We start from the raw sequence: 11,186 nt of genomic DNA on the forward strand, positions 1-11,186 counted from the left end.
ATAATCAACGCAAAATCAGTTGCGCATTCTAATAAATAAATAAATAATCCTGGTCCTTGCTTTAATTACAGAACGCAAAATTAAATTGAAAATAAAATGCCGCAGATTGTGTTGTGGATTGGGCAAAGGATAAAGGATACCAAAGGCTGTATTAGGGCAATTGGTATGCAATGCTTCAAATGCGCTTTTGCGTAAAAATGTTCAATTAACTTTGTATTTGGAATCAGCAAGGGATTGTCGTTGAACCATGGGTAAAACCCAAGTTTAATTCATTTAAAGGTATCGTTTAAACATACTGTTGAAGATAATTTAGTGCACATTTTTACCCATTTCCCACATTAAAACACAGGTAGTTGCAATAATTGTACAATTAATTGCTCATTCGTTACCCAATGACTTCGAAATTCAGAATTAAATGTGCTAATATCTTCACAATAGTCAATGATTTTGGAAAGTTAAGACAAAATTATGACAAATAAATATAATTCCCTATCCCTGGGCATTCCAAAGTCGATCAAATGGTCGTGATTTCACTTCGCTTTTTTCTCGGTGCGATACTTCGATAAATTGCATTTACAATTTGCATTTGAATATTTCAAACACGAATCTAAAACCGCCAGCCAGCCAAGTTGCTAGTCAGTCAGCCATGGTCTGGCATCATTTGAACTATCGAACTGAAAAATGTCCTTTTAAATTACGAAATTGCAAATTAAACTGCAGCCAAGGAGAGGGCTGGTGGAAGAGTCCCAACAATCAGTTCTCAGTCTTTCTCGGCTCGGAGACACATGCTCTCTCTCTGTCTGTTTCTCGGTCACATAATTCAATTCCAGACGAAATACATGCAATTTCTTTTGCCAGAAGAGAGCACAGCAATACATAAGTAAAACATAATTGAATTCAAATTTGTGCAATCGTAAGTAACTAAGATACAATTATGTACGTGGCTGGCCTGCTCCATTCTCCATTCTCGATTCTCTATTTCCCTCTGGCCCTGTGACTTTCTCCCCTGTTTTCCTAACCTCCGCTCGTCCAAGGACTGTCAGTCTCGTCATGACTACATTTTGACACACAATTGAAAGGCACCGAGGACACACGCACACTGCACAGATATTCACACTCACACACACCCCCAGCCAGGACTCGGGACTCGGCAGACAATGAAACGTAATCACACTAATGGCTCCAGGAGCAATGAAGCGCACGTAATTGGTAAAGAGCTCTCTAGTATGCGATGTAAGAGTGTTGAACACCGCCGACTGCAGAGTTGTGTAGTGCATTTGTAGTGGTCCGGAATCCGAGATCTAGGATCCGGGATCCCTTGGCTCTAATATCAAAAATTACTTACACGGAAATATCTATTCTTCAAAGGGGCACTCCATTTTACTATCAATTAAATAATTTGATGTAAATTTATTTTGTAATCGATCTTAACCATTTAATGGTTTTCAATTGTTTTTAAACTAGCTAATATTAAATTGTTTAATAAGTGTATATAAGTAAGTACTTTATAGAGTTGCAACTATCGATTAAAAATTCATCATATGGGAGTATCAGATAATCATTATCGTCAGAGGTTCCCTGAATTTGTCCTGATATGTAAACTTTTTTTTTTGTTTTGACATCATAAAAATATGGTTTGTATAGAATATGTAGCTCTGACTTGACAAATAAGAGGTATCTAGTACCATTAAAGACACTACTTATTTCCATGTTATAAAGATACTTACGGATATTTGATGAACTAAAAGAGATATTTTCGAATTTTAAGTATGTTTAATTTGTATATTTCTGCAATTTTATAGCCCGCCGGATGACATCATAAAAACATGGTTTGTATAGAATATGTAGCTCTGACTTGACAAATAAGAGGTATCTAGTACCATCAAAGACACTACTTATTCACACGTGATAAAAGAGATATTTTCGAATTTTAAGTATGTTTAATTTGTATATTTCTGCAATTTTATAGCCCGCCGTATGTACCTTTTTGATTTGATTAAAACATTAAATTTTGAAATAGTTATAATTAAAGTAAGGCAAGTATAATTTACTTACAAATGAGTCAAAATCTGCCAAGTGGGCCACCCCTGTTCCGAAGGTCCGATTTTCATCGATCTTTTTTACTTTTCCGGTTCACAACGAAAATATAAGAACTTCATTTGAACGGTTTTGCGAAATTTTGAGTTTTACCGGAGTTATAGGGGTCAAAACATGGCATTTTTGACACTTTTTCGAAAAAGTTGCACTCAGTCAAAAATTCATAACTTCGGAACGGTAAGAGATATCTTTATGATGTTTTCACTAATCGCTCAAGAATTATTATGGCTTTCCATAAAAAAATTTAAAAAAAAATTAAAAATTTTTTTTCTTAAAAATAAATCAACATTTTTTTTTAGTTTTTATTTTTTTCAGTGTTCTTCACCAGCTATAGAGTTTAAAACCATTTGAAAATGAAGTTTGATTCATTACGAAAAAGATAAAAAAAAAAAAAAGAGGGGCCCGGACAAAGGTTTTTCGCAATATCGATTTGAAGAAGGGCGCACAGCGGTTTTCCATACAAAAACGGCTTGCTCGTGAAAATTGGCTGGTCAACACATGCCGTTGCGCGCGTAGCGTCAGCCGACTGCAGCTGTCAATGAGGCACTTCTTGTCGTTTTGTATGGGAATCCGCTGTGCGCCCTTCTTAAAATCGATATTGCGAAAAACCTTTGTCCGGGCCCCTCTTTTTTTTTTTTTTATCTTTTTCGTAATGAATCAAACTTCATTTTCAAATGGTTTTAAACTCTATAGCTGGTGAAGAACACTGAAAAAAATAAAAACTAAAAAAAAATGTTGATTTATTTTTAAGAAAAAAAATTTTTAATTTTTTTTTAAATTTTTTTATGGAAAGCCATAATAATTCTTGAGCGATTAGTGAAAACATCATAAAGATATCTCTTACCGTTCCGAAGTTATGAATTTTTGACTGAGTGCAACTTTTTCGAAAAAGTGTCAAAAATGCCATGTTTTGACCCCTATAACTCCGGTAAAACTCAAAATTTCGCAAAACCGTTCAAATGAAGTTCTTATATTTTCGTTGTGAACCGGAAAAGTAAAAAAGATCGATGAAAATCGGACCTTCGGAACAGGGGTGGCCCACTTGGCAGATTTTGACTCAAATATAAGTTCATTTTAGTCTTGAAAACAATGCCGCAGGTCCATTCTTCAGCTATGACTGCCAATCAATAGTCACGGTTCACTATTATGTTGTACCCATCTGTCTCTATACCATTACACTGATGATTGCAATCTACAAACGGTGAAATTTCCTTGAAAATCACTTGCACCGTATCGCATCGCATCGCCCAATTCAGCCCAATCCGGCACATCAACCACCCACAAACCGGCAGCACTCGTGCCCAGATCTATTATGTAGAACACGCTTTTGTGTCGCTATATTGGTTAGCTTCGGTGGTTGGTGGTCCTGAAGTCCCGGAGACCTGCAGTCCTGGGGTCCTGAAGAGTTTCGGGTCCCGTTGGGGCTGCCGATGCGTTGCACTTTCGTATAGCATAGTTTTTAGGGCGTAAGCTAAAGTCGTTGGCGCTCGTTACTATTACTATACCAGCACACAAACACACATCGTCGTGCAAATGATGACATGTGATGTGATGTGAAGAAACCTGCGCGCCAAAGAAATGCAATTACATGTTACCGTTGCTTTCTCCCGGCAGAAGACTTGTGTGTGTGCGTTAATGCGAGTTTCCCTGTGTGGGTGTGTGTTTTATTAATGAGTTGAGTTTCAGTTTGAGTTTGAGTTGGGGCTCGAGTTCGAGTCTTGCGTTCTGCAAAGTTATGTCCCCAACAAAGTTGCAACTTTTGCAACGGCATATTGAAAAATGATGCAAGTCTCCATTCTCTTGCTTTTTAATGCGAAAATGAGCGACTGTCAGTGGGATAGATGGATTGGCACGAAGGATGGGAAGGTGGAGGAGTTTACACGGCGAGAAACAGGATCTCTAAGAACCCTTTGTTCTAAAAAATACTAAATGATTACTTCAAATGAACTTGGTAATGATTCATTAATAATGAAGTACGAAACAATTTATAATTCATATTTATTTATCTACGGTTTCTGTTAAGAGCTATATAACCTAAAACTAATGGCTAATTTCTAAATTAGATAACGCAAAAAAAAAAAAAATATCATAACCAAATAAAAAAAAAATATTAAATATTTTATTGTATTAAATATACGAACTTGTTAACTATTTTTTCTGTGTGCCTCGGTTTTTGCTGCAATCTGTGATGTTGAGAAGAAAGAGTTGGGGGGCTGATTCGGAAAGTAATGAAAAGTTTTTGCTGCTGCTGCTAGAGAATCTCGAGAAATGTCGTGTGTGGTAAATTAAAAATCAATAACTCATTTGCCAAACGTCGTCAGGCAAAGTAACACAAAAGTTGTCATAACCAATAACGGCAACGATCATCAGACCCGAGATAACCGTCATGATGAAGATAAGGGGCTTAAGGTGTGCACTTTAGTAATTTGCGCCGCCGAAGAAAGAGTTATGAACAATATAAAAGCGGGTCAGGATGGGTTGCTATTGAAAGTTGGATGTGGGGTAATGGCATTAAGGAAAGTTTTTACAGTTTCGTAGGGGATTCCATCACTGGAAGTTCCTTAACGAGTCGTTGGTTGATTAAACAAAAAATCGAATGAATGGATATTTAAGTGCATCATCATTGGGTAATTTGAACATTTTGCCACTGCATGGTGGCTTTAGCTGTACTACATCTTAAGTAAATAAAGTGTACAATGATTTCTGAAGTCTCGGTTATAACATGCTCCTTTTTATTTATCTGATACATCTTACAAGCCATTTTATCATTAAGAACGGATGAGGAAGCAGTTTTCATTTTCTCCCCACTTAAAGTCGCTGAAAATCAGTTGTAATCCATATAATTGATGCAGTTAGTAGTTAACCTACATTCTAAACAAGCCGCCAGCAGTCCAATCACCTCTTCCTAAAGTGCATTCCCACTCGATTTGCCCCATATCGGTTTAGCCCCCGGACAGACGAAGATAGACCGAGGAAAACAGTGGGATATGTATCACAATGATCCCATCGCCTAACTCACTGTGGCGGAGCGGAGAGAAAGGCCACAAAACTGACAAATAATGCTAATGAGCGTACAAAAACTGTCATTTGCTAACCAATGAACTTCCGTCAATTGCCGTCGAGTAGGCCACAATGGGCGGGAAAGGCGGCGCGGAAGTGGGCGGGGTTTTGGTCGAGTGGTACAAATCGGACGCAATGGTTGCAGAAACGGCGGCGTTTTGGCAAGTGCCTCCAACCAACAGGCAGACAACCGAATTTCTGCAGCACTCTCTGCTATAATAATAGTTAGTGGGGCAACCGCAGGGCAGGAATCGGGCAACGGGCCGAGGAAGTGGAGGCCAAAGGCAGAAGGACATGGCTGCAAGTAGCTGGGCGTTGATTGGACTCCATCCCGACCTCGCCGGGGTCTTCTGCTCAGTGCGCCTGCCTGACTGCCGGCGGGCATTTATGTCAGTTTGTCACGATAGGCGATGGAAGCACAGAGATTACCTTGGTTAAACTTAACAATGGCTCCATGCCATGCCAGACACCAGGATCCACCCCAAGCCCCATCTAGCCGCCAGCCACGTCCAGCACCGTCCTCATCCACATTCACATTCACATCCACATCCTCACCCTCATCCACATCCCCATCATCAAAATGCAGCGCCAGCCAGCGCCTGAGCCCAGAGGCTAACCGGCAAAACGGTCGACAATGTGGCACCCTGGTTCAAGTTATGGTCAAGTGGCGTTCAAAAAATTTAGACGGATTGGAACTATAATTAGCAGCCGAATACGAAGAGTCCACATGAGCCCGTAAAGTGTTTGATTGTATTTTTAAAGAGTTAGTGTAAGCACAACCCTGGTAAAAAGTAAAGTAAACTTCAGATTATATGCAAAACGGTATTTTTAACTTTCGAATTGAAGAAAACTTAGTTAAGGGCTAGTATTCAACCCAACAAAAAGTCGTCTAAAACAAAAACTTTATATGAAACAAAATTTTTTGACGTTGTTTTTTATATGAAGTTTTTTGTTTTGGACGACATTTTGTTGGGTTGAGTACTAAGCCTAAGACAACAAATTAAAAAAAAAAACATCTTTTTAATCTTTAACTTCATTTTGATTTATTTTAAATTAAAGATTGCTAGGAATCGAATGTTTAGAATACTTTTGTCATGTAATCCGATGTCTAGTGTTAACTCTTTAATCTAGTCTCCCTCTTACCTCTTTGTCTAACATAAGCAATCTTCATAATTAAAATACTCGGCAAGTTTAACCTAGATAAATGCAACATCTAAAATTTACCTCGATGGATGCTATATTTTTGAATTCGCTACGAATTCCCAAGTTAAACTGTGTTTTCCAAAAAGTTTCCCGACGCAAGGATTCCTAGCACAAGGATTCCTCAAAGTTCGAAAAATGCTGAAATTTGTTTTGATGTTAAAGTTATTTAAAAGATACACTCTTTATCTTTTAAACCCCTAACTTAGAATAATTTTAGGATTTTTTTTTAAGGGAGAAACAAATTCTAGAAAACATAGTCAACAAGAAAGGAAGCTACCTTCGGCCAGCCGAAGCTTATATACCCTTGTAGATAAAAGAATACTCACTCGGTGTAGTTCCAGGGATTCCAGATTCAGCGTTTCGATTTATTTCAATTTTGTATTTAAGTAGTCAAGAATCAAAACGCCTACTTCCTACAAAGTTACAATGAATTTTCTTATATTTGTTTGGGAGCCTTAAGATATAGTGGTCCGATCCGGCTCGCTCCGACATATGTACTACCTGCAATAGAAAGAAGACCTTCGGGAAAGTTTCATCGCGATAGCTTTAAAACTGAGAGACTAGTTCGCATAGAAACGGACAGACGGACAGACGGACAGACGGACAGACGGACAGACGGACATGGCTAGATAGACTCGGCTATTGGTGCTGATCAAGAATATATATACTTTATGTGGTCGGAAACGTCTCCTTCACTGCGTTGCAAACATCTGACTGAAATTATAATACCCTCTACAAGGGTATAAAAAGCATAAAAGTATACAGCTGCGGTCAAAATAGTAGTAGTTTTGCCGCCCATTGTTTTCAAAAAAAATTGTTTTGATATCAACAAAATCCTAGATCCGCTACTGCCTACTCTATTATCTATTTTATTATATTTCTCTGCTTTTAAAAATATAAAAATCAACTCATATTATATTTTTTCCCGCAGTCGGTAAACCACTGTGAGGCTCTGAAGTTGGAAAACTAGCAAAACGTTTTGGGCTCGCGTGCAGAGCTGTTGAATCGCATTAAAATCAGTTTGCTGCATCTTCACTGACTGCAATTTTCGGGGCAAGGACAACACCGGCATGCCATTGCACCAAGGGGCGATGAGGGGGGCGAAGTGGGAGTTTTTCGGGAAGGAGGGCTTAGCTCCTCGCCTGTTCGCTCGATTGGCTGCTGTCAGCAGCATTTTATGTTAATTTTCATTAGCACTGCCAACGTCGCTGGCTCTCTGGCTGGGCAATTTGTATGGAAAGTGAATTTGAAACTTGGTTACCCACGCCAGCTTTTCCCCCTTTCCCCTTTTTCTCTATAACCGCCCACTCGCCGCCCACTGGCCATTGCAAAAAAGTGTGCCAATGGGCAAACTCAATTTCTGGTTTGCTGCCCCTGTCACAGTATACAGAGAAAGAATACATACACTCATAAAAATTAATTTCTAAATTTTGGAAATCTCGCCATTGAATCGGCCTACCTTTGAAAATAGAAAAAAAATTTCTTGTTATTAGAAAATTGTCCTTTGAATACAGAAAACCTTTCTTGATGGAAAAAATTCAAGAAAGAATTTTTCTTAAAAATAGAAAAATGAAAATCTCATATGTTTGTTTTGCCGTCGCAGCCAAAACATTTTTGTACGTATTTAAGGACAAAATCACCTTTGAATATATGAATGAAATGACCCTAGAATATAGGAAAGTAGCCATTGACTTCCTTCGGCTGCCGAATGTTAACGACAAGAAAAACGAAGTGGGACGAAGGGCCTACTCGGCCCGACTACTACCCGGCTACCGACTTCTCTGATCCCCCGAGCGTCAGTTGTGAAAAAAATTCGTGAGTGATGGACGTGATTTTCAAGCGGATAAGAGGTGAAGCCTTTTTCCGAATATTCAAAGGTATGTAAATATGTATATAATTTTTTGTATAGCGGGCGTACAATTGTATGTATGTAATTGAAGGATACATTTAAAATCTCTTTACCAAGCGTATACCAATTTAGGTGAATTGTTTTTTAGCTAAGAGCTACGTACATACATACATTTGTACATAAATTTGTGGGTGTACAGTTCTATAATAACTTTATCTTATTACTCGCATTTTATTTATTTTTCAGAGTGAAAATACCTGCAGTTGCATCAGCCAAATAATTTGTTTGTCGAAGCTTTAATTTTGTTTTAAAAACTTCTAAGGTAAGAAAAATATGTTGCATTTGTTTGACATACTTATGTATGCATGTAAATATCTATGCATGTACGCGGCTCACCCGATCTGAAACCCGATTTTCAACCCTTTCATATTCTGCTCCTCTCTCTCGCTCGCTTGACCTACGCGTCGCGACGTTTCTCTCTTCACCTTCTTAAAACTGACACGATCTGCCCTGCTTACATTCGGTCTCCCTTCGCGCAAAGGACTGTATGTAAATATATATGTATGTATGTACGTGTCTCTCCCGTGCCTCTCTCTCTCTCTGAAATTCGATTTTCTACCTGTCTTGCTCCTCTCTCTCGGTCGTCTGTCCAACGTGTTTGTATTTTGGCTATTATTAACATTACATTATTTAAAAAAAGTGGTTTATCTAAAAACAAATCATTGATATCCCAATAACTCTTTTTTTATAGATGAGGAAAGGCGAAGAAAATGGATCACCTTAGGTCATATGAAGTTCAACAGACCTTGGGTAATAATAATGTTTTCTTGAGTCAAAATGTTATGTGTTATTTAAAAATGTTTAAATGTTAAGTGTTAAATGTTTTAAATGTAAATAAATATAATATGCAAAAGAAAAAACCAAGTTACATTTTATTTTTAGGGTTTCAGTGTTAATATAAAACTTCCTTTCAAGAAATATTATTTCTTAAATCAAGAAATAAAATTTCTTGAAAGGAAATTTAAACAAGAAAGAATTTTTCTTGTTTAAAAGGTGCCTTTCTAAAAAACCCTTTCTTGTTTTAAGAAATTTAATTTCTTGAAACAAGAAACAAACCACCTTTGAAACAAGAATCGCCTTTCTTGTTTTAAGAAATATTTTTTCTTGTTTTTATGGTGGCTTTCTAAAAAACCCTTTCTTGTTTTAAGAAATTTAATTTAATTTCTTAAAACAAGAAATATTTTTTCTTGTTTTAATGGTGCCTTTCAAAAAAACCATTTCTTGAAACAAAGGGGAGGTCGCCTTTGGCAAAAATTCAAGAAAGAATTTTCTAGATTTTAAGGAAATTCTTCGATTTTTTTTTATGAGTGTATGTCAACGGCTATCAATTAGATTGGTTTGATTTTATCAAAACACGTTTAACACATGGCATTTCGTATATTCTATTTTATAAACTTTAGATTCGAATTTTACATGTGATGAAATCTAAACTACAGGCTTTAAGCCACCTACATTTGATCAAGATAGGTAAACGATTTATATTGAAAAGTCGTTTTTTAGGTTATAAATATGAATTTTAAAGAAGTTGATTACAAGCAATTTCACAGAATCACAGTTTTAAAACGAAAATTTTTGTAATTAACAAATGTTTTTTTTTATTTACGGTTTGATGACACCAATAAAATAAAAAAAGAGGAAACAATTTATCGGCAATTGGGAATTTAATATTCCATTTTTTCCAGTGACTTTACCCTTTTTTTGTGTGTGCAATAGGCTGCAATAAAATTGGACAACAAAGTATTTTTCAATTAGCCATGCAGCGGGAGTTTTCGGTGGGAACTTGGCCGGGTGAGGTGAAGGGCGGACAGAAAGCTGAGCGCGATGAGCTCGTAAAAACAATAACTGCAAACGTGTCTCCCTCCGTGTCCCCAGTCCGGTTTCCGCCCCTTCCCATTGGGTTATGGCGCGTAAGCTTTGTGGAGCAATTGCAGCAATTGTGAGACTTAAACGGCAGGCACAAAACATAAATTTTTAAATGGGTTTCCCGTTGTTTTAATGTTGGGGATGCTTATGGAGGAGGAGCTCGATGGCTCTATCTGGGGGTTTCTCATCGAAAACAATTTCTTTACAGGAAAGCATCTTAAGCATTTCTTAACATTTTAGCCATTGTGTTTTATTATTATTGCAAATATTGTATAATGTTTTTCGAGTCTTAAAAAGTAGAAAAAGCAAAAATTAAGAATTAACGCGTTGGTTGAATTGTTCGGAAATTGCTCGGAAATAAGTTCGAACTTATTATTTGAGAACATTTAATTATTTTTTATTCGTTAATGCGAAAACATTAAAAATAAGATAAAATTAAATTAAATTCTAAGCACAGAATTAAACGTTTTTTAATAAAGTTGATAACACTATGATTTTAGCATTTTTCGAACTTTGAGGTCCTTTTGTGTCGGCGAAATTTTTGGAAAACGCAGTCTAACTTGGGAATTCGTAACGAATCCAAAAATATAGCATCCATCGAAATAAATTTAAAAAAAAAGTAAAAATGCTGCACAGTGTAAGTAAAGGACATAAGTACAATTTTGGGATTGTTAAGTACAAAACCTAAACAACATTGGTTTCACATTTAATGGCCGTTGAGCATTAGCACCCACATTAATTGTAAAACACACGCTTGATTTAGCACTTCATTTGTTCGTTGATTCATTCGTTGATTTCGGTTGGCCGTTAGGCAATCATCAGCGCGTCATCATCTTAATGAATTTCCATAAATTTGGCGATAATAATTAAACGATAGCATTGCCGGGGCCCTGTCAAAGTTCATTAATGCAGCTACCGCCGCAGTACCCCCTCGTATCCTGTCCACCCCCCGAATCACTCGTTCGCTGTTTATAGCTGCCTAATTACAGCAATCAGAGAAACGAAATGGAATGAATCGAAACCAAAGCAGCAGTAGCAGTCGAACGATTTTCCC

Source organism: Drosophila takahashii, chromosome 3L (assembly GCF_030179915.1).
Source record: "Drosophila takahashii strain IR98-3 E-12201 chromosome 3L, DtakHiC1v2, whole genome shotgun sequence".
NCBI lineage: Eukaryota > Metazoa > Arthropoda > Insecta > Diptera > Drosophilidae > Drosophila > Drosophila takahashii.